We start from the raw sequence: 27,335 nt of genomic DNA, 5'->3' as shown, positions 1-27,335 counted from the left end.
CTGGTAAGTGACAACTGTGAAAGGCAGCCTGCTTTTCGCCCGCGTACAAAGGCAGTTAAACCATGTTACTCAGGGGACAGGCTGAAAACAGCGGCAGCCTTCATCCGCAAGGCTTCAGGAGGGGCTGGAGCCGAGGCAGAGAGGGGAACTGGCCTGGATGGGAACGGGGCTGGCCGGGAGGCCTCGGCTGGCACGCAGCGAGGCAGTCCTTGGCCGAAGGGAGCTGGCAGCGCTGCGGCCGGCTGCCCTGCCAGGGTGGGCCCAGGATTCCCAGTGCTGCTGCCGCTGTGTGCAACCTGCTCTTCCTGTGCGTTCACTGTAACTGAAGTGGACTCTGCCACAGAAACACTTCTCAGCTCTCATCTCTTTCTGTATCTCCTTTATTTCTGCAGCTACAAACCAGTCTGTAAGGCCCTAAACATCAACTAGCAAAAACAGCCGAGGAGACTGCAATGGTGTAACTCACGCCTGTACTAGGGACGTCTCCCTGGGAGAGCCATGCCATGGACAGGAAAATAGCCTCTGTCTAGGGAATCACCCAGAGCAGATGTGAGAAGGCCCCTTAAGTCATTCTACCAGCAGTATGAAATTGCTATGGTTTTCTGAGCACGTCCTTCGTTCGCTTTTCCTGATGCACTATTTATAGAAGTGAGGTTTGCGTTCACCCTGGTGACAGACAGACTAGCTGAGCTATTTTAGCAGATCTCCATTGCAGACTTCTTGGCAAAATTCACCCAGGCTGAAACTGAAGTTGCCGTGCCCTGGCCGGGCTTTCCTGGCCTAGCCACAGTTGAAAGGCCTCCACTGAGGGCTGCATGCATAAGGCATCCTGCGTGCCCGCTGCCACCGTAGCCAAGGACTGCAGGCAGGGACGCAGACACAAGCTGTGTGAGCCGCTGACCTCGCTGCAGCCCTGGGCTCCGGAAGGACTCCTCAGCCGCAGGGCACCCATGGCAGTTAGGGGGGAAGAGCCTTGCAGCTCTTCCAGAGACCAAACCAGAGGATCTGTGTCCTCCTGTGGTGAGGGCAGGCCCACATCAGGCTCTACAGCATGCAAATGACAAAAAGCTGAGCAGCAGAGATGGTTTCTGGAGCCCATACATGCCTTGATCCAGACCTCAGTTCAGCCATACCTGCAATTCTTGGCAGAAGTGTGGATCTCATCCTGTCAGGAGCATCCAGCTGAACCATGTCTGTGTCTGCAACATGATGGGAAGGGTAGCAATGGCATCCTTTTTCATTCCTTAGTACTGCATGGTCACTGCATATATAGATAAGAGGGCATGTTTATGGAGGAATTTAAGCCCCAGTAGTATCTATACAGGGGGAATGCTCTTTTGCTTGAAAAAGAGGAAAAAGAAGAAATTGGGTATCTGAAAAGTGCTGAGTCCTCAGAAAGGAAGTAGAGAAAATAAGACAGGTATTCATCATTGGGAAGGTACCTAATACAGGACACCCACACCTCCAGATCCACACAGCACCTTTCCAGTAGTGCTGCCTGGATGGCTGGATATCACACTTGGCAGCATCAGTATCTTTACAGTGAGTTTTTAAGCACGACTCTGGCTCATTATCTGCTACTGAGGTTTTAATGCAGTCAAAAAAATCCATATGGGTTACGTCAGTGCTAGACATAGAGCTCTGACCAACAGTGATCTGGGGACAGTCAGGTTTCCAGCCCAGAATGTGCTATTTTTAGAACAGAATTTTATAATGAATAATAGAACTTTACAAATGAACTTTACAGTCTTTGTCAAAACTTGGAAAGACATTTATTCTGTGCTGGAATACTACTTCTGAAGAACACAAGATTGAGACAGGAAAAGGGGAGGCACAGACCCTGCTGGAAGCAACCCTTGCTCCAGCTCCTCTCACACCACTCTGTGGCTCCCTTACTTGAGCACATCATGAAGGACTTTCCTTTGCTGCCACGCTGGTTTGCATCAGCCACGCTTTGTCCACACCTGCAGACTGTTCTTGTTTTGTACTAAAACACTCTCAAACAACTGGAATTGTTTATAACATCTGTATCAGCCGCACAGAGGCCCCACTGAAAAATTAGCTTGCCAATCAGCATTGCTGACGTGCCACACCATGCACTCCAGCAGAACAATTAGGTTAGATTAAAGCACTGCTTAACTCCAACGAAAGGGGTGCAGGTGCGTGTGTGTGGAAAGGAGCTGGGTGAGGGACAGCACACGCTGATCAAAGTGACTTGCCCAGCAACCCAGAAGAGCACTACAGAAGGCCAGACCGGGACCAGTCCCTAGCCATCACTTCACAAATTCAGCCCTCTGCCTGTGTCAACAGCAAATTGCACAGCAGGGCTACGTACAGATTACAAAATGCGGAGCTAATGGACCTACTTATGAGCTATGGTCTTTTCTGCTTACTAACACCTTCCAAATGCTGGGCTAGAAACCTCTCACTCAGCTTTCTCTGCAGGCATTAGCCACCTGCATGATTAACATCCAGTATAACGAAGCTCATCAGCCTAGGACATTGAAAAATGCCTGTTTTGTTCCCTTAATATGCCATATGTATGGGGTTTTTTCCTTCCTTCTCTTGATATTTATTCAAAGATACGAGAATTATTTCTGAATTATTCATCATACAATATCTGATTAGACTGTGGCTCCCACTGCTTAATGAATGAGCCATTAGCCTTTTGCAGATGGTGCTATCAACAGCTATTTGAATGCTGCATGTTCACCTGCATTTACACAGTAATGGGAGGAAAAGGCTGGAGCTGAACCTTGCACAAGGTTATGGGATGATTTCTTTACTGTAACGTCCGTTAGGTGTCAGGTACTGTATCCTCTGGTTCACTCACCGTCAGACTGTCCTCTGCATGGCACTGCCTTGCTAGGTGCTCCCTATAGGAGCAGCCTTCCAACTGCTGAATGTCTGTTCTCTCGGGCTAGAATCCTATAATCAGGACAAGAAGGAGAAAAAGTATTTTTACAATGCATATATTTTGTTTTAAAAAATACCTGATACAATTTTCTCAGACTAGAAAATCTTTGTGCAGTCAAGCATATATCCTACTAACTACCCATTACATCACTTCAAGCAGTGAAGCAAGTACGTAACAATAAATTGCCCACAGATATGACTACTTACACATACACTGTCTCTCTACCCACAAGGGTGCTGCAAGGCTTGGTCTCTGTTGCCGTTTCTGAGCCACGGCTTGCCTGCATGAGCAGAGGCAGATGCTGTCAGTGACCCCCCTGCTGCTGCCCTGCCACAAGTAGGTGAAGGACAGGGCTTTGGGCCACCCACGCTGCTCTCTACTCGCCTAGATGTCAGCTGTGCTGGAGGCTAGTTCGGAGGAATATGGCCTGGCCCCTTTCCCATGGGTCTGGGAAGGTGCAGCAAGTCCAGGTGCGCTGACCCCTCCGTGTCTCGGTCTTGCGGACAGAAATGAGCTAGGTCACTAACCATGGCTGCGGCTGTCACCACTGCACTCCCCTCAGGGTGCACTGGCCCTTTACCTGCACAGTTTACTTGCCACTCACAGCTGAAAAGGTGCAGTGACATCCTGGGTGGAAAACGGTACCAAAACCAGGACAGCTTAGAGGCACAACGTCCCCGGTGCTTGTGGCTGCTGAGCATTGCTGGGCACTGGGCCCAGGGCAGGCCATGGTGCAGGGGGACAGCTGCAGCTACCACCTCTGCGTTTTGAAGGGAAAAAAATCGAGGAACAGCAGTTAATGAGCAGTCAGGCAGGAAAAAGGGAGTTTGTCTCTTTCTCACTAAAAGCAGGTGCAAAAAACCTACACTTAATTGGAACCACATAGTAGTAATTCGGATACCAGGTGGGAGCGGGAGAGCAGGGCTGAACCCTCCCTGTTCCTGCAGAGCATTTCATGGAAACCTCAATAACTGTGTGAGATCCCGGCCCTCACTGAAGGTACCAGCTCTAGCAAGTCCCCTGCAACGCACTAGGTGCAAAATCGAAATGGTTAATCCCACTCAATAGCTTAAAGCTAATTTAGCAAAACTCAGACCTGTGATAACGCACGAAGTAGTACCGAGCTGGTGCGTGGGGCCTGCTGAAAGGCTGCTTCTTGCAGTAAGGTGATCAGCGCTTGCTTTGAGGTGGAGCAGGAAAAGCAACTGCTGAGCAGAAGAGCCAAAGAGAAAAGTAAAATGAATCCTAGAAATGAAAACAAACAGACCCCAACCCTTCAGCTTTGTGGAGAGTTGTTTTTATCGCAGCTATTTCTCTTTTTTCTTTTTTAATTTTTTCTTTCTAAGAAGCTGCTTCTCACAAATCTGCAGCAGTGAAGGGACTTAGCAAACTTAGAGCTAGGGAGTGGTTTTGAAGCCGTGGGATTATGCAAGGAACAGCATGGACAGATTGTGCAGCGCGCAGCTGATTTTCCCCTTTTTGTTGAGCCTTCTCTAGCTGGAGGCAGGTACACAAATAGGGGGCTGAAGCTGTAACTTCGAATTCTTTTTTTCCCTCCTCCCTGTCATGCTTTCTTGCAAACTCTGGGCATGTGTACGTTGGTGCCCATGAGTATTTCTTTCACTTTTCAACGCAGAGCAGGTGAGGTCTCGTCCCCTGTGTGAACCCCCAGCGCTCTTGATAAGACACAGCACTGAGAAAGGGGGAATACACTTGTCATTTCCAGCTCAGCAGCAAATAAACCAGTTAGGCACTGGCCACCTGGCCCGGCGGCGTTTGCCTGCTCTTAGTGACACGCCACACAGCTTCTCCAGCTGAAGACCCCTGCTGTTCCCCAGCGCCTGCTGATTTGAGGGAACATCTGCTGCTCTCAGCCATAGGTTCACCGCAGGAACAGGAACTCATTGTACATGACTCTGTCCTCCTGGTACGTCTTTCTCCTGACGTTAGAAGTGAAAGAAGACACTAGACTACATAACCCAACCAGGGGACTGAGAACAGGCATACTGGTACAGGCGCATCTGTCTTTTGGGAAGATCTGTGACAGATGTTAGAAGAATGTTTCTTTCTTTATTGCGTCTTGGAACACCACATAGCTCATGACGCCAATGAGCTCGTGACGTTCAACGTAGAATTTACCGTGTGTTGTACACCCCTTTCTGCAGGGTTCCCGTTACTGCCCAGAAGGCCAGCTGGCAATCTGGCGCAGAAACAACCGGAGAACGGGGTACCTGAAAGGTGACAACTGGCAGTCAAGCTTGGCGCTACGCAGGTGTCTAGTGTCACCTAAAGCAATATGTGCACAGCCTCTGGAGGCAAGTTCAAGGAGGTGTTAGACAGCAGCAGCAGGAGTGTTTTTACTTCTGCCTTCCAGAGCCTGCCCGGTAAAATGGCAGCAAGTCCAGGTGCGCTGACCCCTCTGTGTCTCGGTCTTGTGGACAGAAATGAGCTATTCCGGTAAAACGGAATAAACACAAAATGAAATAAGGATAAAATAAAATCCCCAACATCCAGAGCTGGGCTCTGAGCAAGTCATCAGAAGAATTAAGTGTGAAAAGAAAGCCCACGGTAGCCAGTCAGGAAACCTTTAGAGCTGGAAGAAGCTGAATTAGGTGCAGCGTTGTTTCCAACAGGAGTGACTTTTCCTGCTATCTTTCTATTGTGTTTACCTCCGGAAACCCGCTGTCCTCACAGAGGAAGGTACCTCTAGCAGCCTTGCCTGTCTGCGGTTGCTGATTTTGGGCTCTCCGTTGCGTTGTTTGTACAGTTGAAGCCAAAATGAAAATAAAGGAGGCTTGCTGATTTGCAGCCGGCACAGCCTGCGGATCTTTCCAGCAGTCTCAAAAGTTCTCTGCTGGTTCTTGGCGTCTCCTGCTGGAGGAAGGACATCTGACTCATCACCTCCAAAGGTTATACAAGATGAGTCAGGATTATAGAAATTCCATGCAGCTTGTGTAATAACACTATTTTCTGTACTCGAGGCCTTCCTTTGCTGCTGCTGTGGAGAGCTCTACTGAACAAAATCCTAAGCAGACGGGGACCGGGGAACCGCCGGCCCACCTGGCTGCCGCGCTCGCGCGGCTGTGTCTCGGCATCCGCGGGGCTCAGCTGCGAGGCGGCAGCAGGGCCGCCGGCTGCAGCGGCGGGGAGGGCTGATCCTGAGGAGAGCGCAGCGAGCCCCGCTGCTGACAAAGCTTCCTGGCGGCCGCGTCCATCAGGGTGCGGGAGCGGGAAAAGCCTTCTGAGGGCAGGAGTAGGCATCCAGACCCTGTGAGGTTTCAGACCGAGAAGAGGGGTGGCCGGATAACGTAGGGAATAACCGTCCTCGAACAGGAGAGGAGGGGTGGGATCCGGCCTCACCCAGCTCCTCTGCCCGGCGCCGAGGCGCGCTGCGCTCGCGGGCGTGGGGCTCGGGCGGGCGCGCAGGGTGGCGCTCCTTGCCTTGGCGCCCTCGACCGCGGCCCCACGCCGCCTCGGAGCGGGGGCGCTGGCGAGGCCGCCGGCCATGGCGAGGCCACGCGTGGTGAGGTGAGGCAACGTGGGGCGAGGCAAGGCTCAGCTCGGCGATGCGCAGCAAGGTGACGAGAGGCGAGGCAGGCGAGGTGACACACAGCGAGGCGACGAGAGGCGAGGCAGGCGAGGTGACACACAGCGAGGCGACGAGAGGCGAGGCAGGAGAGGTGACACACAGCGAGGCGACGAGAGGCGAGGCAGGCGAGGCGATGTGCAGCGAGGCAACGCATGGCGAAGCGATGAGAGGCGAGGCGATGCGAGGCCAGCGAGGCGATGCGCAGCAAGGCGACGAGAGGCGAGGCAGGTGAGGCAACATGCAGCGAGGGGATGCTCAGTGAGGCGACATGCAGTGAGGCAGGTGAGGCGACGCACAGCGAGGCGACGCACAGTGAGGCAACACGCAGCAAGGCGACGAGAGGCGAGGTGATGTGCGGCAAGGCAAGGCGAGGTGAGGGGAGGCGAGGCGGCGTGAGGCGACGTGACACGCAGTGAGGTGACTCACGGCGAGGGGAGGCAGGCGAGGCGCCATGCTGCGAGGCGACATGAGGCGAGGCGAGGCGAAGCAAGGCTGGTGCGGCAGGGCGGCGGGAGGCGGCAGGAGGCAAGGTGAGATGGCGTGAGGCGGCGCGAGGGGAGGTGAGGCGGCGCGAGGCGACGCGAGGCGGCGCGAGGCGGCGGTGGCTGGCGCAGCTGGGCGCCCCTCGGGCCATGGCCCCGCGGGGGCCCGCAACCGACTCGGGGCCGGAGCGACAGTGAACGCTCCAGTCCTTAATTTTGATGGAGCCAGGCAGGGCAAAAATGAAAGAATAAATAAGAAAAATATTTTCCTGTAGATTTTGCCAACACTCACCCCCCCCTCCTTTTTTTCCCAGTCAAAAATTCTAACTAAAGAGAAAGAGAAGAGACAGGGTTGGTCACAGATCCAGTTCCCTGAAGGCATCTGTTCCCAGGGGTGCCACTACACAAGCTGCTCACAGGTTGACAACAACAAACATAACTATGCTGTGATAAATGTATGGGCATTCTCTCCTAAAGTATATGTAAAGGAGGTTTTAATTGTGCTTATCAGCTAGTATCTACGTACGCAATCAATATAACGGAAAAAATATGAGAACTCCTACAATAAATGACACTTCCTATTACATCCCAAAGCCAGTCAAGTAGAAGGTAGCAATGGCTTTGATCAAACATTTTGATAAGATTGGGGAAAAACATATATGTAGTTTGCAGCTGAGTATTACATTTGGTATATATTGATTTAGAACCCTGGATTCAATCTAGAATATTCAAAATATTGGCAAGTTCATATTTATGTTAAACAGTTAACCAAACCCCGCACACACCAAAATCCACGCTGCAAAACCCCTTACAAGCTTTCCTATTACACACATCATTTTTCTCTAGTGATCATTTTAAGAAAATATGATTTTTACAGAAGGTTAGGAGACATCTAAAGTCCTCAGTTTGTTGCTGTATTGACTGTTGAGAGCTCCATTTCATTCACCTCCTGTGCTACAAAGATGGAAAATGGTCTCTCCTTGGGAAAAACAGGTGCCATCATCACCATTTCCATTTCTTTAAGATTTCAAATATTGCTACCTCTTCTGTGATTCTTCCATGCAACAGTATTTAATGACATTCACGCTTGACAGCTGAGCTGGCTACTGTGCTAAAGGTTGTTTGTTTGGGGAATAAGTCAAGAATGAATGTAGGCCTGAGAAGTTGATTAACATCTGCTTTTGTCCTGTAAAATTATCAATATTGTGAGGGTACAATAAAAAATTTAAAAATCTGTCTATACAATTGCCATTTAATTAATGGTGAGCTCTTCACCAAACATAATTCACAGATGTTTGTGTTATATATCATTTAGAGTGTTAATAAGCATAACTTCCTGGTTATGAAGCCCCCCCCGGAGTGATGCTATGTCCAGTTTCCATACCCAAACAGCAAAGCATAGAAAGCTGAGGTGTGCAGATTTAATAGTGCTGTATGATTTCTTCCTTGGATAATGTCTCTTAAGGAAAAAAATTTCAAAATTAAGAAAACCTGAATACTGCCAAAATTGAGAATTCTAAACCACCAACTACCAGAAGATAACAGCCCAGTCAGGAATGTCTTTGCAGCATTAGGAGCTATGAGGGATTTTATTGAAATGAATAAAAATCATCACAAAAAGTTACCTCCCCTTTCCTCTAGGACCCACAGATGTCCCTAGGCTGGTTCCTGAATTGCTTTATGGGGAACATCCAGCACAGCTTGTGGAGGAGGACAAGGACAAGGACAACAGGGACATTATATTTGTCATGCCCAGGTTTTGAGCCATGGAGCAGAGAGACAGTGAGCCCCGGCTGCGGGGCTGCTGCTGCATCCTGTCACCAAGAGCTGTCCCTGTGGTGGGAAATGGGGGGCTCTGATGCACACTGCTACCACAAAACCAGCTATACTTGAGAAACCAAGTGCACAAAGCAAGTTTGGAAAAACATGCCCTGAAGAGCTTGTCTGCACAGGGAGCTCTAGCAAGGCCCTGTTGCCTGCACCAGGAGACAGGCAGGAAGAGGCTTCCACAGACCGGGCTGTGGAAGAGGTGCTAGCGCCTGGCCAGCCCACCACCATTATTTTCAAACTGATTTTGAGAGCAGTTGGTACCTTTCTGACCTCAGCCACTGGATGCGCTGTCTCTGTGCAGAGCTGATGTTCATCCTGCCCAAGAGCAGGACCGTTAAGTCCATACCTGTGCAAGCACTGCCATCCCGTGGAAGGGCAGGCTGGGCACAAACAAGGTCAGCTTTCCTTGCTGCTCCCTCAGGCGATGCCAGCGCCCTGGGCAGCCCCCTTTAGAGGAGCTGCGGATGTACTGGGGTCAGCCTGACCTGCTGCCACAAAAGAGGGGCCTGGTGCTGGCATTTTGGTATGAAGTCTCAAATCATCTGTGCAATCAGGCAACAAAATAATCTGACAAAGATCTCCTGCTTTGTTCAAAAGTCCTTGGGGGACATATGTCAGCTGTGGAGAATCAAAACAAAACAAACACTGGGAAAGTAAGTGGGGAGGATGTTCTTCTGGTTTTGAGAATGATCTTATTCACATACAGCACTGAAAACCAGATCTCTGATGGCGTCCCAGCTTCCTAAGCAGTCAGAAAAAGCCACACAAAAGGTGAAGAAGAGAAAAACAAGCAGAGCACCATCTGGGGACACTTTGTATCACTGAAGCAGCTGAGATGTCCCCAGCTTTCAGGTGCCCAATGCCCAGAGGAAGCTATGTCTCCACACAGGATCGAAATAACCAGCATGATGAACAAGGAGTGCCTGCAGTCAGCAAACATCTGCCTAAAACTCATCAGCAAGACACTCAGCATATGCAGAAGGGTCTTCAGGTACCACGTGCCTGGTGTCAAGGGACCACTGTTCCTTCAGGACTCCCATTGTCAGCCTCTGGAGGGTATTTTTCATGCATGCTCTTTTCTCCAGTGAATCAAGTCAATATGTGGTGCTGCATGGTATTGCTTCCTTTTTCTAGAGGAGCTTCCCTAGGCAAGAGGACAGACAAGACTTGGTTTCCTCCAGTAGCAGGAGTCCAACCTCGAGTTTTCCAGGGCCCAAAGACAGCCCCAATTGTCAGACTACTGGGAGACAGGGGACCTCTCTGCTTCTCCTCTATGTTTGTACCAGTGCAGGAAAAACAGGAGTCTCCCCGGCGCCATGGCAAGGGCAAGACTCCTGTGCAGCACTGAGTGTGCTGACATGTGGGGTGAGACCTGGAATGGCCACAGAATTTGAGTGACCTCCAGCAAAGACCCCCAATACCGCTGTGAAAGAAATGGAGCTGCTTCTGCATTTCCTGGGGAGCCCAAGCCTGCCAGCACGGTGCGCGCTGGAGCCCTGCCCCGCTGAACGTCTCGTAGGAACACAAAACAGTGCTCCCAGGCTCGGCTGGAGGGAGAAGCCCACCACCTGGCTCTGCCAGCTCAGCCATGCTGCTGAGCATATGTGATGATCAGCTTTCACATGTCCAAAGGGCTTCCAATGTCCCAGAATGCAGTTATTCCCATGGCATGCAGCTGCTGATCCGACAACCCCGCACCACTTGGGAGCCAGCTGGTCTCACCCTGCACCCTCAAATGTGGGCAATGAGGAGGAAAACAGCCCTTTGCCTCTGCCTTCCTCACGCTCTGACAGCAGCACTTGAGGACCCAGCATTAAGGGAACAGATGTATATTCCTCATGTGTATACATACGTATACAAGTATGAAGGACAGACAAATCTAAAACCATAGATTCACTAATCCTTACGTACGTACCCACGGCAAGTTCTTAAACCTTCTCTGAGGAATTTGCTAGAACCAGAAGATAGGCCAGGGAACAGACCTGCCCCCCAAACACAGCCCTGCAGAGGGTTTTAGAAGTCCATTTAGGAGTTAAATGGCTAACTACAAATGAAAACAAGGCAAGTTTATAAATATCGGCATAAAATCTTCTGAGGAAAATGAAGCGTCTGAAGCCATCGTCCAGAAGAAAGTTACAAAAGGTAGCATGTTTGCAGACTTAAACAAAAGGAAACCAATGGCATTAATAGACGGTTGGCCTTCCTCTACCATCAACGTGAGAATCCAAGTGTCTGTTCCAAAACTCCTCTCGTTCAGGTAACATCTGCGGTCCTTACCAGATAGCTTAATTCATTACTGGGCTTTGGCATTACCTGCGGCTGCACACTCTGCCCTAGATAACTTTGCATATATTCGCATGGTGACGGGGAGGGAATTGCTCCGCATCAGAATCACCTGCTTCCCTGTCTTGTGCAACCTTCGAGTGTTCTAAAGTGTTACTAAAGTCTTAAAAACACCCAACAACCTAAACACCAAAAATATTTAAGAATACATCCAGTAGTCATTTCTGAGAGGGTAGGGAGGCATTTCTGCTTGCATAACGCATCACCATGTAGCATGCAAAGTGGCTAATTCGATGTGCCCAGCACTGGAAATACCCCTCTCCTGTTTGACGTAAAAGGAGGCAGAAGGATCAGGTCCTACAGAAGAGGGAGGGGATGAACTAGGGGATCATCCAGCCTAAGCACAGACTCAGCCCAGAGGGTTTCAATGTCCAGGGGCAGCGCATGTTTACAGTTTTATCAGCCTTCTTTGAGACAGTCTCTGGTGGCTTTCGCTTCTTTTGTACAAAAGGGCAGGTGGTGAGCGTCTTTTGGTTTGTCTCTCACAAAAGGAACAAATATAGGATAGTTATCTTGCTGGAAGGGGTCCCCAGGTGATGGAGTGGTCCCTGTAGGATGGCGAGGTGGGTCAGCAGCATGTCCCCACCCCCAGCTGCTCTGGCCCAGTTACCTCCCAATAAAACACATGTGTTTTCCCATGCCACATGATGGCAAACAGTTATTCCCTGGCAAGACATCCGTTGCTGTCAGTGGTGACAATGCCTGAATCTCTCTGCACCTGCTGCGGCCCTGATTAGATTGTGTTTAATGTCAGCCTGCTCGGGGAGATTGCGAGCACATCGTGAGCATTGGCTCCTCCAGGACGTGCACATATTGTCCGCGGGGGATAATCCACTGTTTCAGATGTGGAGTATCTTGCCTCTTTGTCCCTTCTCCCCCTCAGAAACTACTCTCCCACGCAGCTGCTGCTCCCTTCCCAGTGCCTGCCTACACCATGGGGCTTAGCATCTGCGGTTTCTTTCCAGCCTGGACCTCACTGCACCACTGTCATCCCTTAGGGTCGTGTCCCGTCCCCCTGCCAGCACGTCCTGAGGTGGCAGGTGCGGCCTGGGGCAGGTGAGGAATGTTGTCACCCCTGGGCAGCAATCCTAAGGAGACTCTCTGAGGTTCTGGTTCCACAGAAAGATCTTTTTTTCACTACTTTTGAGTGGAACTGAAGTTCTCAAAAACACTTCTCACATAGCATAACCTTAATAGTTCAGTACTAAAAATCCACGTTGTTACCCAAATGCCTGCTAGGAAAAGAAGATTAGCAGCTCAGTTAACCAAAGAAGGCCAGGACAGACCGAAATGCAGCCCAATGCAGAAGTGTGTCTCTGCAGAAGAACGTTGACATCTGGTGGCTGATTCAGCCAACTGCTCAGGTTTAACCTTTGGTAGAGTATCAGACTTTGCATCAAACGAATTTTAGCAATGGAACAAAATAATTAAAGAAAAAAATTAAAGTTTTACTGGCATTAACCATCTGTTAACCTGTGTGTGCCTGTGTGCACATGGGAGGGGGCTGCATAGTCTTGGAGGAACATGAGAAACAGAGTTCCTGTTGCTGAGCCTCGACGAAGCTGTCTGCAACCACAACAAACTCAACCTGCTCAACAAAACCTGCACACACATTAGAGCCTTCGGCCTAAAAACCCTCCTCCAGGGCTGAACTACTCACCACCAAAAATACCACTTTAGGTTTCCTTCATGACAGAGAGTAGCGTTTATTCCTTTTCAGCTACTCTGCTACGTTTCCCCATTAGTGACCTTACCCGTAGTGTTCGGCACCAACAGAAGATATAGAAACAACAGTTAGACTCATGGACAACAAACCACACTGGTTAACCAAGCAGGGCCAGGCCAGGGCCAGACTCTGGTCCTGAGCCCAGCTGGCACATGCTGGCCAAGTTCACGCAATTCAATCAGCTTCGCTTTCAGAACGGGGTGGCTGCATCCCAGCTACCTTAGTCAGGAGTCTCTGGGAGGGCACAAAACATGCTCTGGGAGACAGGATCTTACTAACACGTTAAAAGCACGTGAAAGAAAGTTATGGGGGTCATTATGACCCCTTTGTCTTTGTTTGCAGATATTCACATATAGCCATATACACCCAGGGACAATGTGAAATTTCAGGTTCTGTTTGTAAAAAAAAATCTTTTATGTAAGAAGGGATTTGAAAGTGGCTTTTTTATTAGTACCACACCTCTTTCCCTCAAAGGCTCCAAAAATGAATCCACTCAGACTAGATGCTGATGAAATCCAAAGAAGAATATGGTATAGGTGAGATGAGAATTAACAACGTGAAGGGAATGGCTGTTATTTCTCTAGAACTGGAGCTCAGAGAACAACACATCCGTGCGACTTGGTGGCGAACTGAAAAATACTGTTTTTTTTCTGGGTTATTTAAATCTCTTTCCTTATTAATGAAGAAATGTATTTAAGATAGTCTCAAAGCAAAGGCATTATGCCAGGAACAGTATAAAAGCAAAGTATCTTGGTTCTATTGAAACAGTTCCCCTCCCCTTTTTTTTTCTGTTAAAACTGTTCCTTAAACAGTAGCCACGGCTTGGCACGTTGCTGACATCCTCCCTCCCTTCCAACCTGCGTGAGGGATGCAAGAAAGGAAGGAACAAACTTCTGACAATAAAACTGGCGCCTGGGTTATAACTCCAGTTATAGCAACACTTAGAAACCCAGAACAAGACTGAAAAAGTCGGGGATTCGCGATCTGAACCTCAGGCATTAAAAGCCAGCCCAGAGGCAGAGGCAGACGGAGGAGCAGAGGGAGGGCTCCCAAGGCCCCCTCACCGGCGCCGAACCCAGCACATTGCCTTCAGTTCACGGCACAGGAGTGACGGACCTTGCCGAGGCCAGCGCGACAGGCCGGGAGCCGAGCACGCGGACCTTCGCCCTGGCAGCCCCTCAAGGAGGGTTTTTGCCCCAGTGTCCAGGGTGCAACCGTGCCTGATGGCCAACCTTTGAAAAGTTAGCTCATTTAAAAGGCAAAAATCAAGTTTAGGTTCCCTTATAATTTGGGAAGAGAAAATAACAACCTCACAATGTGTTTTTTAACACTTTGTCTATTAAAGCTAGGTAATAATTATTTAATTAGCAAGTGTTTCAGTTGCCATAACAAAAGAAAGGTAAACAGCAAAAAGCTGCTCTAAACCCTGCTTAGTCTGTCATACCCACGAGACCAGTGTCAATGCCGTAACGTAGCCTTTGCAGGCAGAGGAGCTGGATTCACCCCTTCTGCAAGCCTTTCCCGACCCCCTTCCAAGGGAACAACACAAATAACTACAAGGCCTAGTGTACAAGAACTGCCTTGGCTTCAGATAAGGCAAAAAATTACATTTTGCGCTGCATGCGTGCAAGCAATAACCAAAGTGCCAAAATTAGCAATCAGCACCATATCTCTGCGTAGCGTATCACTACTCTTTTTATGCCCTCTCTTCTAAAAGCTGTACAAAAAAAGCCGTCCATCTTACATGTTGAAACCAACACCAGTTTGTGTTACATCAAAATTCTAATTATACCTTTTGCACCCTTATACGTACACCACAGTTTCAGATGCAACAGGCAGATGGAGTTTAACAGGAAATATTACATCAACAGATGCTACTACCTAGTTATCTTTATTCAGTCTGGGAATAAATTGAGGGGTAAAGCACGAAAACATGTTTTCTTCTAGGGCCACCATCTGCTAATTTCAGAAGTAGCTGTCACTGATGACTCAGTATCATTTGTATATGTACAAATATTACTAACACCATTCTCAAGATAGCTATTATTATATGTTCATTACAACAATTGACTAGCACCAAGATGACAGCATTAAAAAACTATTGTAACTAATGATTCTAAAAGGAAAATAACTTTGAATAGGGTTATTTGAGGAAGGGCAGGGGTTTTTCATGGGAAACTTTAGAAAATAAAGCTTGTTTTTATCCTTTTTTTCCATCGTATTCTGTTAAGAAACAAAAATGTTTGTTGTTTGACATCAGACAGAGCTTTTCCAGTTTGGGGAATGTACAGTCTTCACAAGAAAAGTGTTTGGTTATCAGAGTTTATAAAAAAAGAGTTATTAGATTGCCAGCAGCAGCGACGACAAGTTCCAGTTGCCTCTTTTGTAAAAGGAGGAGATGGGAGACAGCGAGGGGCAGCGGCATCCCAGCCCGCTGGGGCTGCCATGCAGCTCATCCCCCTCCCAGCGGCATTATAAGGAGAAAAGGGAAGCGGATGCAAGGATCGCTCCCGAGCGGACGGGTTCGCTCCCCCCGCTGAAACCGAAAAGCTCTGCAGGTTGGCTACACCCCGTCCCAGCTGAACGGCAGCCGGGCCTGGGACCGGCGAGGAGCGTGCTGTGGCCCGGGTGAACCCCGCGCGACGGACGGGGAACTCGGGCCTCCGGCTCGCCAGCAGCTCCCTCACCAGCCGCAAGCCGGCTCCGCGCCACGCCGGAGAAGAGGATCTCCGTCACGTGCGTGACGGGGGGACACCGAACTTGTAGCCTGCGGCTTGAAGTTGTCAGCTTCCAGGCAGGCACTGTCTGTCGCTCGGGTGGTAAAAAACTGGCAACCCCCCCCCCCCAACACCTTTGCATCGATTAAACAAGTAAACACAAAACCACAGTCCGGGGAGGCTGGCATTGTTTGAACTCTGCGGTGAACACGTATGCAGCGAAACTGCAAGCCAAACCCAGGGACCCATCTGACTTCAAGCTGTAGATAGATAAATAATGAATCATCTTTAAAAAAAACACTTTTCTTTCCACTGCCTGGTGCACTGTGCCCGTGCTGCCTCACACAAAGCACATTCGCTGGTCTTCCCTCTGCACTGGCTGGATTCGATCTTGCTCCACTGGTCCAGCAAAGCATCAGCCTCTCTCCAGCCTAGCGATTCAGCGCCTGGACTCGCGTGACTGGGACCCAGCGTTCAGCTGGACCATGCCGGCTGCACATGGCCGGGCGCCAGTCAAAGCCATGTTCGGAAAGCCGCACTACATAAGGACAAGGGAGCAGCAAGGCCCAACTTATAGCAGGAAAACCGTGCCATAGTGCACACCAGCACCTTCGAGAAAACACATGTGTTGGCCACATCACAGGAGTGACTGCATCTCCCTTCTGAGTAGACTGATATCAAAACGGCACTTATGGTTGTGCTCTTGCCTAACACTACTGATGGCAGAAACCATGTAATAAGCTAGACCAGCAAAATGTTCTGAAAATAAATTCAATTCCCTTTGGTCCCCAAGAGCATTTTTAGCTTCTCTTCTAACACCACTGTGATAGACGGCGCAGATCCTATACTGCTCAGCATGTGCAGAAAGCCAGTGGTAGGACTACACATTACAGAATCACAGAAAGGTTTAGGTTGGAAGGGGCCTCTGGAGATCATTTAGTCCAACCTCCCTGCTCAAGCAGGGTCCTCTAGAGCATATTGCCCAGGATCACATCCAGGCGGGTTGTGAACATCTCCAGGGAAGGAGACTCCACCACCTCTCTGGGCAACCTGCTCCAGTGCTCACTCACCCTCACAGTGAAGAAGTTTTTTCTCAGGTTCAGACGGACCTTCCTGTGGTTCAGTTTCTGCCCATTGCCTCTTGTCCTGTCGCTGGGCACCACGGAGAAGAGACTGGCCTCATCCTCTTGACACTCCCCCCTTCAGATACTTACACACATTGATCAGCTCGCCTCTCAGTCTTCTCTTCTCCAGGCTGAACAGGCCCAGCTCCCTCCGCCTTTCTTCAGAGGAGAGATGCTCCAGTCCCCTCGTCCGCTGGTCTCTCTCCAGTAGCGCCATGTCTCTCTTGTGCTGGGGAGCCCAGAAGTGGACACAGTCCTCCAGGTGAGGCCTCCCCAGGGCTGAGCGGAGGGGCAGGATCACCTCCCTCGACCTGCTGGCAACACTCTGCCTAATGCAGCCCAGGAGACCATTGGCCTTCTTGGCCACAAGGGCACACTGCTGGATCATGGTCAACTTGTTGTCCACCAGGACTCCCAGGTCCTTCTCTGCAGAGCTGCTCTCCAGCAGGGCAGCCCCCAGCCCATACTGGTGCATGGGGTTATTCCTGCCTAGGTGCAGGATCCTGCACTTGCCTTTGTTGAATTTCAGGAGGTTCCTCTCCAATGGAGGATGCTGCTAATCTGTTGTCTTGCAGTTCTGGGCTTTATAAATGGATGCAAGAGCCTTCTGTGACTGGTTTAACTGCTTTACCCACTAAATTCAGAAGTATCTAAGTTCATATTTTGGCATTTAACATAGGATTTTCAATAGATCTTTGAGCTGAGTGGAGCCCCTGGGAGCCAATCCCTGCTGAAAGTGTTATTTGGGCTCCAAAACCCTGACAAATTCCAGTTGCAAAGAAAAAAAAGAAATAAAAAGGATGCTCTGATAGTTCTGGGCCTTATTTTCCTTCCAAAAACTTTTGAATTGGGAATTTTATTAAAGCTGAGCCTTCTTTGTATGGATTTGGTTTCAGTGAATCTGTATTTTGGGGAGCCAGGGCAGGGGGAAGGGGTTGATCGGGGGGGAAAAAAAACCCTCCCAAATCCAGGCACCATATGACGTTCACGTTTTGGAACATTAAATAAGGACTTACTTTCAGCATTAAAACATACAGGCATTTCAAACTATAGGTTTGATTTTCTTGCAAAGTTGTTTGTGATCAAATAAGCAGCCGCCTCCTCAGATCTTTTTTTTGGAAGGATGAGGGTTTGTGTAAGTTTTGGCTGAATTAGTGATGTACCTGATAAAATTGTTTCATTCCAGTACAGCACAGAGCCTACATAACTGAATGTGATATTTGTTTTTGATTTCAGTGCTTCATATTTAGTTGTTTCTTTACTGTAATTTGAGTGGCTATATTTGTTGAGGTTTATTTTTCTGTAATGTAACTGTACCTATAAATGATGTTCTGTCACACTGCTTTCAGTGAGCAAAAGCGATTCCAAAACGCAGCTTCTGTAGAAGCTCATTAACCTAGGAGCTCATTAACCTAGGAGCTCAGCCACCTTTTGGTAGTTACTTAATTCTTGCACCTTCCACTGCCAAAAGGGAAAGAGAGCTTGCAGCTCTCAGGAGACCACTAACTGTCCATCCCAGGCAGCTACTCGCCTGCCATCCACAAAGGGCCAGGACACCCCAACGGTACGCCCGCGCGCCCTCTGACTTTTCCCCAAGAACAGGACGATTTCCCAGCAGCCCTGAGACTCCTCAGAAGTCGTCAGATCAGCCTCTGCTGTCAGACCGCGCGAGCTGGTGTCACGAACGGCGACAGCGACGTTCCCCGCTCTTCAGCTGTGCCTCGCCTGAGACCAGGCGCGCCGGCCCGCCGCCCTCACCCTTCCCCAACCGGCTTGTCCCGTGCTTCCAGTGGCGTGCCTGCAAGCAGCGCACTTCGCTTTCACCTCTTTTCTTTTTTGGCCTTTTCTGTTCACTCCCCGCTCCTGCCAGTCACTCCGTCCTCCGCATTGCATCCTCATCTTCAACAGCAGCAACATCCAGCCTTGTACCCTCCACAGAGCAGGGTGCCGAGATGCCTGGCAGCCCTCCACAGGTGACGGGAGCTGCCGAACGCGGGTGCAGCCCCGCCGCAGGGATGGGACAGCTTCCTTCACCCACTAGAGCGCGTCCGACTGCACAGAGCTAACACAGCAGCACTGCCCGGCTAATAAAATATCATATTTTTCCAGAGAAAGAAACCCCAAATTTGCAGGTCAGAACCTTCTAGCATAGTTCTGCCACACAGTGGATGGAGAGTGGCATCTTAAGCTAGCATGCAGCTGCCTTTGCTATGTATACCAGGTATACATGTATACCATGTGTGCATGGTACTCATACCATCTATTTGCATTTTAATTTGCAATTAGGCACAGAAATAATTAGCACTTCACTGACATCAAAAGCAATGGCAGTTTGTAAAAGCTTGTTTTGATGGCAAGTACTGGTAAGAACGGTGGACTGCTAGATTACATGTTCCCAGACACAGTATAAAACAAGTCATTTTAAATGTTGATTTAAATAAAGCACACCAGGCAAAAAGGAAAAAGATAACGTTCAGGTTAGTTTCTTTGCAGATTGGTTGTAGCAGCATGATCTGCCTCATACTGGCCGTTTTCGGTGCCCCTGCTCTCCGACCCAAGGGCCACAGGGGGGCACGGCCTTCTCCGTGTCCTTTCTGATGCTTTCCTTCATTTCAGCCTGCCTGTTGGGATGCTAGCTGTGGACTCTGAGCTACTCTCTCCCCTCCAGAAATTTGCTTTTGGGTTTAAATTGCTGTGACAAGTTTTTCATCACAAACAGCATATTTGTTGCAGAACATAGCTGTAGGCAGAAACATCTTTTTGGATGGAAAAGCTTTTTGTTAAATGCTTTTGTACTAGCTCTTGTCTTCATTATAAATGACTTTGGAACCAGCATGGTGACCAGTCTCAACCTCGGTGATACAGTCTGGATCTGACAGATCCACGGGCATGGTTTAGGGGAGTTTTTTAATGGCAATAGCTTTCTCACATGAGAAATCTTTCAAGATGGCAAATAAAAATTGGATGTTCTGTTAAACATTTGATTTACAATCTGCTATTATGGAAGTTCATCATTGCTTCAGTTACATTTTGTACATCACAATAAGCACCAACCTAAAAGATTATGGGCCTGATATAAAAACTGCTGCATGCCAAGTAGTATTTGCGTTCCTCAGAAATTATCTTTTTGCAACTCGGAGAATGACTGACCTCTCAATATGGTTGCGAAGTTACGTGGAAGCCAAAAAACTAAGAGATCCAGTTGTGAAACATCAGTCTAAAGGTAGAGGCCAAGCTTGGAGGAGCACTAATGAAGGGAAACCTATGGATCCAGACAAATTCGATAGCTGAACTCGCTGTAGATTCTGTAGTGTTAAAGATCTGAGCTGAGTATGACCAAATCCAAAGCAACAGACATCTGATTATCTTTATGTAAAGCAGCGTTTCAGTTGAGAGAGGATGTTAAAGAATAAGGTGCACGTGCGCTATAACCTTCTCTATGCACCGAACAGCCAAGGTTTAGGGAAAATACCTGCTTCGGTCACGTGCCTCCTTCATATAGTGTTAACAGGAGTGACGGAAGACGGGAGGCATAACGAACTTCCCCGGCCAAGGCTTATACAGCCAAGCCTTGTGCAAAAAGTAATCTACTAAATCATGCTTACTGCCATTCACTGTGAAATTAAGTGGCAGAGTTCAATACTAACATTAAAAACTAAACAGACTGAGAAGTTATGTAACTCTTCAGTAGTTGCAGAACAGGGTAGATGCAACTCTCTGTCTCCAGACCAGCCTCAGAACAAGGGGCTGCGCCCCCAAACGCTCGCACGCACACTAGAAACGGAGGATGGCGTGCAAGCTCTCAAGCAGGCATTGGAAGCAGTCCCTGCAACGGGAGCCCAGCGCGCAGGATTCAAAGAGTTATAGCTGGGGAAATAACGTCAACAAGAATTTGGATACTCCATGGATAACCAGATCACCTAAAGATGTCCCGGTGTCACCTAAAGCTTCTCAAAAGGAGCTGTGTTGGCTGTTGCCAAATCAGCCAACGCACAGGCAGTAGCGACAGACTCAAGTGCATAGATGTGGATTATGTAAGTTGGTATCAATGCAAAAACAGGTCATGACGGAAAGGAAGATGAAAACTCTGTTGTTCACCATATATTTCTAATACTCTATTCCCACTACGCCTTTAATGCTTTCATTAAGAGAAAACACTGCATTGTATTAAGGCCTGTTTAAAACAATGAAAATCATATACACATGCACATAAACTTCATATTTTTAGAAGCAACACACTATGTAGTACCTAAGAGTTATAATGCAAAAATATTTCTATGATTTTTAAATTAAACTTATTAACATTGTACAGAGATCTTCAAAAAGCATCCTTAGAATTTACTGCTTGAGGTGGTATCAGGAAGCTTAATTTATCACTTTGGCTCATTGGGTGAAAGAGTTCATGACTTAATTACTTATTATTATTCACTTACATTTCTCTATTACTTATGCACTTCTGCAGGCATTTTTCTCCCACTGCATTTGCATGGCGAAAGGTAGCTTCCAGCAAGCGTGCGAGTTAGTAGCACTTGCAGTTTTTGCCTCTGAGGTCCTTCACTGAATGACAGCACTTACAGTGGGAAATTGTATTAAGTACCTGTTTCTCTACCATCCTGAAGGCCTCCTCAGGAAAAGCACAGGAGGAGTACGGAGAGCTGGCTGTGGCGTGCTGATCTCGGCCTACCGAAGCTCGGAGCACCTTACAGGGGAAGGCAGCAACAGAGAGGTCAAGGGCAGCAGCTGGCGCTGCTCTGATTTCCCCGCCAGGTTTTCTCCCAACTGGGAGATGCCGTCATTTCTAACAGACTACAGAAACAGATTTTTCGCTCTTTTCTGTACCTTAGACAATACCAAATAGTTAGTTTTAACATGGGTTTCACTGACATTTATCGAACTGTTGTCTGTTGGGCTGCCCCATTGTCTTATCCGACTCCCCGGGACAAGCAGCACTCCTCAGAAAATAAAAGCCAAAGAAAAGATATTGCTCTATTACTTTAAGAAAATCTGCAGAGAGAAAAAAAATCTAGCTACTTCCCTTATCATCCATCAAGAATGCAAAGGGACTGCCAACGCTTGGACCGCACAGGGAACAAAAACACTGGATGAATTTAGTTTAACAGAGATCCCTTGGAAAGAAGAAATGATCTCTTCATTTCTGAACGGTAAGGGAGGTGTCCTGAGAAATGAGAGATATTAAGCAACTTATTCATTGCAGGCGTGATTACAAGAGCATCATAATGGTATGTACAGTCAAAGCATCCTGCCTGCGTAATCAAATATCACATTCTTGACTCCAGCACCTGTGATCATGGATCAAGTCTTGTTATCTGGCAATTACCCCTGTGGAGCTTGAAATACAATTTTAAGCATCTCCTAGTATGATATATCCCTGAAAAGAACAAACTGAAGGGTACCTACACTGCACGCATCATGTGTCTTCTCTCTGACTAATCTCTGGCAGCTGCCTGTCAGAGCCTCAAGTCTAATTTTACCAAATACTTGGGGTGGCACATTACCCAATTATTTGGCTTTTCAGTGAAAATTCATGTGCTTCCAAGGGCTAGAAGCAGTATCAGCACCATTCTGTAATAAATCAACATCTGCAGTGACTTTGACCCTTGTTATTCTGCCGCTCACACACTTTCGGCAGCAGGAATACGACCCTAGTCCTTCTCTTCCAAGACGTACGTACGCCCAACCTCCCGAGCAAGACCCGCAGTGTCACTATCTGTAACATCATTCAGTATTTTTGACTCCTTCTGAGCAGTTCAAGCCAATAAGGAAAGTGCATTTAAAAATATTTAGAAAGCGAGGCAGGATTTCTTTTCAACTCACCAGTTCAACACAGGTTTCCTGTGGCTTTGGTATTGCTCTGCCAGGACAAGCTTTCTAATTCAACCCTTTTTTTTTTTTTTTTTTTGGTTAGGTTCCCACGCCTGAAAACCTTTCAGGGGAGCACACTGGCAGCCCTTCCTCTCTTCCAGCTGTTTGGCAAAGCCAATGCTACACTCACTAGAGCATCTCTCGTTCCCAAAGAGAGGAATGCCCACGCTGCTCTCTTTACCTTGCCTTTGTTTAAGAACAATTCTCCCCAGGAGGGGTGGCATAGCACAACCATACAGAGACTGCTTGCATCAGAGAAGTTTCTAAGCATCTTTTTTCTAGACAGCGTCACTGACAAAAGCAGTCGCAAGCAGCGCTCCCAGCAGCAGGAGCGGCCGGTGCACTAACAGCATGTGTTGAAGGTGGCCCAGATCCCGCTTTGAAGAGAGCACCCGATTGCAGACGCATCGATGCACTCTGCTATGCAGGTGATACTGCGCAGAGAGGACAGAACCAACCTCTCTGTGGTTGGGCACAGGGGGCCCGGCCTCCTGCGACTATAACACAGGGTTACTGCGCGCATGCACGCCCCGTGCCGCGGGCTGCAGGAAGGCAACGAGAGGCACCAGGCTGGCATCAACAGCTGGACCACGCACAGGTTTGAGGTGGAAACACTGGTCCCAACACAGCAGTTCTCGCCTCGAGCGGCACTGGTCTGTGGCCTGTTTTTCAAGAGCCCACAAAAGAAACTTTTTTATTGTCAAAAATCTTTCACTCCTTCTGCAACATCTGCATTTCCATTGTAAGATCTTAGATGAACGTGATTATTTTAAAGCTCTTTGGGCTGACAGAGTACATCAGGATACAGGGTGGATATACGACAAGACATTCTGATTCACGTTTCCTAGGTATACTGGAGTAAGGACAATGCCATCTTCCCTTAAGTGTCAGAAACACTGTCAACATGGCGGCAATCACAACAAAACAACGTGCGCTGTAGCTAACGCCAAGTTGTACCATGCAAGTACAACGCAGTGGCGGCTCATTTCTAATAACAACCCTTTTAGGGTATGGTGGAGGTCTTACGTTACTAAGTCATGCTACAGCCACACTAAAGACCGGTGCTACCGCTTCAGAAGCGCAGCTAGCAACTGCTTTGCTCCCATATGTCCCACCACAGGAAAGTGTGTTTTAGCACATCAGGGGCCACCATGTTATGACAAGGACTATGGCAGTGAAGGCAGTATGACAGGAGCGAGCAGGGGGTCTGCCACTGTAGTGCATAGCAAGAGCCCTACCCCAACTTACGTACCACAAAACCCACGCCACTACTAAGCAGAAAACTATTTCTGTGATTACAATGCAGTGTGCAAACAGCTGTGGTTCTCCACCTGCTAGGACAGGTAAAGAGCTTGGCATGAAGCACATCTATTTCCTGATGAAAATGACCCCATTATTTCCATTAAAAGCACAGCTGATAATCTAATAGGTTTTTCAAGCAAAATATCTTCTTTGCAGCTGCAGTATTAAAACAAACTCTGCAGCAGGTTCTTTTTTATCACTAAGACAGGCATAAAGTAAAACCCACAAGCCTTTGAGAATCAGCAAGTCAAAATTTCATGGTTACTCTCTACTTCCTTCCAAGGATGTAACAGTTCTTACTGCAAAAACACTTGGTACTTTCTGACAATCTCAAAGCAGTTCTTAAAGACTACTGGACCGATCTTCAGTTGGTCCTGTGAGGCAGGTGTCATGGGTACGACTGGCATTCAACAGAAGGGAAAAGAAAGGAGAAAAGTTAAGAAAGGCATAAAGAAGATAGGAAGTGAACTGAGGAGAATCCTGGGATGAGCAGAAGACTTCAAGCAGACAGCAGGGGAGAGTCAGAGGTGTGAAAAGGAAGGTGAGTTTCCTCTCTTCCATCACTGCTTTCTGGTTTTCCTGCCCACTGTTCATCTTGAGAGCATCTTTCAGAGCTGAGAAAACTGTCCATTTCCTCCTGGGAGGAACTGGCAGAGACCTTTCCACTCTGCATGGTGGACACTGGGAGAAACAGAGGCAAGAGGAGCACAGGAGCTTGGGGAGCAAGAGAATTCGTCTTCCCCATTTCACTCTGCTTTTAGAGGCAGGGAGAGACAGTCTCATCCATCCTTCCAGAACTAAATCAGAAGGGCATCTCTTCAGGGGGAACTGGGCATTATCTCAGCATCCTCTTATCAGCATCCCTCATTCGTACATATACAAATTTATTGCTTCATACACACAGAAGCATGAGCATTCTCCCCAGATTAAAATATCTGCCATTAATTTAGGAGTACGGTTACTATATGATCTCTCCCCCTTTCCCCCTTCCCAACTGAGGGAGATTAGTGTAACCGTGTTACTGACTAAGGGACCATGGATAAATACCTCCAGACCAATTTGGGATCGCATTTCATATTAACTTGAAGAAAATGAATCCATTTTCAGTTCACTCCCGTGATAAAATATAATGATTATAATTTCATGTTTAAACATGAAAATGGTTTACTAGTTTGTAAATTACTAGTTGGAAAGTGAAATAGGACATCACTTAACCACTCCATGCCTGTCCTCATCCACCTGTAAAATAGTTATAATGAGAAGTTTTGTCCAGCTAAAGGTTCAGATACAAGGTAGGATGAAGCGCAAACATTTTTGCTGTGACTTAAAAGACAGCCGATCTAGCATTACACTGACGCTATTTCATTACCCACCTACTCCCACACTAAGCCAGCCTCTAATATTTTTCTCTCATTTTGCAAGTTACAGAGTCCAGCGAAAGCTTTTGTTGACCCCACATCAGCACAAAAATAAAAGGACATATGGTAGAAGGGAGACTCAGGGAGGAGGGGAGAAGAGAGGCAATAATCACAGAATCACAGAATCGTTTAGGTTGGAAGGGACCTCTGGAGATCATCTAGTCCAACCTCCCTGCTCAAGCAGGGTCACCTAGAGCATATTGCCCAGGATCACATCCAGACGGGTTTTGAATATCTCCAGGGAAGGAGACTCCACCACCTCTCTGGGCAACCTGTTCCAATGCTCTGTCACCCTCACAGTGAAGAAGTTTTTTCTCAGGTTCATAACCAAACTTTGCATTTAAAGATTGCAGAGATAAAATATTTTAACATTTACAAAATTTTTCTTTTGCTTAAAATCACAGCAGCAAATTGTCAAAACAAGATCTTTTCCTCATTAGTGATTTTTGATGTCAGTAAGCCAGCAGTTTCCAATACAAAATATCCAAAGCATGTTTGAGACTAGCAGGTGGTTCACCAGTCACATATGAGGTTCTCTTCTACTGCAGGAGAACCCAAGTGGGAGGACCTTTGTCAAGGTATGGATGATGTGCTCCATCTAGCTTACATCAGATATGGAGGCACAGATATATTGCAGTAATTAAATATAATCTAATATCTAAGATGATCTTGTTTTTCAGAGGTTCCCACTCATTTTGAGCTAATTTTCACAATGGAGAAACCAGCCTCTTATACTTTATTTGAACATGCGCTTTAAATACAGTCATGCACTTCCTGCAAGTGAAATTCATTTAAGTCAACATCATGTAACGACCCACACAAACCGAATACTTAAAAGAGCTATTCCTTTAACAAATGTCCATGAAGTCATTAAAAACCCTGATGTACTTCACTGGAGACTGTTACTTGGCCCTTAATTTGTAAAACTCTGCAGGCAAGGTTACTCATTTAATGATTTGTATAAAAGGCACTAGCAATGACAAAGTGGTTTAAAAATCCATAAAACGGAACAAACTGCAAGTTCTTTGTGGCCTCTACTTTTTTAAGGAGGAGGAAATGGATAGAAAGGAAGGGGAGAATACTTCCTGTGACCTTGTGCCAATCTGTCTGGCTACTAAGTCAGAGTCCAGGACATCTTTCCTTCCTAAGGAGAGGAAAAGAAGGAAAAGCTTTACCACAGCTACCTTGGCATGGCCATACCAGTGAATTCTTAAGCACAGATCCACGCTCACACCAGCAAAGCGAATCAGAACGCTTGTATTTCTCAGCTGCATGTGTACTCTGCTACTGCTCTTTGTGTAAACCAAGCCTAGCTTTCCAAAATTAGTCATAGCTCTGCCTGAGCTATGACTGTGTGAGCAAAAAGAAGCTGTGTGAATAACAGATACAGCACTATAATTTTTACATAACAGGAAGTAATAACGATTGTGTTGATTATTATACACTGTTAAAGAAAGTTTTGTCAGAAAATTTCAGAGCACAAACTTCACCTATGAATTTCTCCTGTGGGAACCATAAACACAACTCAGCTGCGGCAGAGCCGCGCAGAACCCAGGAATTCTGTAAGATATTGCATCAAAACCAGCTGGACCTTGCAGGCTGCTCTTTCACGCGTTACCTGCTGTTACATGCCTTTATGACCCAAGTTCTTCTGCGCTGAAGCTGGAAGGAATTTTACCATCAGATCTGAAAACAGTTTAAGTGTCATCCATACTTCCATGATACACGTATCACTACACATCTACAGCACAGAATAACAGCACGCTCAGGGGTTATTATTGGACCAGTTTTTGCTCTGTAGAAGTGGGGCAAATAGGCTTATCTAGCACGCTAGGCGGCCTGATCATAATCAGAGAGAGAGGTGCCCTACCTCCAAAAGGTAATTTTTGCTGTCCTACATCACTTACCCAGGGTAGGTGGAGTGAACTGTATCCTCCTATAGGGTGGCATGACAGGATGACAAGAAAGTACGGCTGCCTAACCTTTAGAGAGGTGGGATGGATC

At 47.7% G+C, this 27,335-nt stretch overlaps 1 long non-coding RNA gene across 1 annotated transcript; it reads right to left on the bottom strand.

Moving 5' to 3' along the window:
- Positions 1–1,199: 1,199 nt before the first annotated feature.
- Positions 1,200–27,335, bottom strand: LOC138064082 (uncharacterized). Its single transcript, XR_011137327.1, has 4 exons — positions 27,239–27,335; positions 4,014–4,122; positions 2,834–2,928; positions 1,200–1,261 (listed from the first exon to the last, which is right to left on the bottom strand). It is a non-coding gene; the product is annotated as an uncharacterized lncRNA (long non-coding RNA).

The sequence above is a fragment of the Struthio camelus genome, chromosome W (genome assembly GCF_040807025.1).
Source record: "Struthio camelus isolate bStrCam1 chromosome W, bStrCam1.hap1, whole genome shotgun sequence".
Taxonomy (NCBI): domain Eukaryota; kingdom Metazoa; phylum Chordata; class Aves; order Struthioniformes; family Struthionidae; genus Struthio; species Struthio camelus.
Note: the sequence above shows the minus strand (reverse complement) of the source record. Positions and strands in the feature narration are given on the sequence as shown.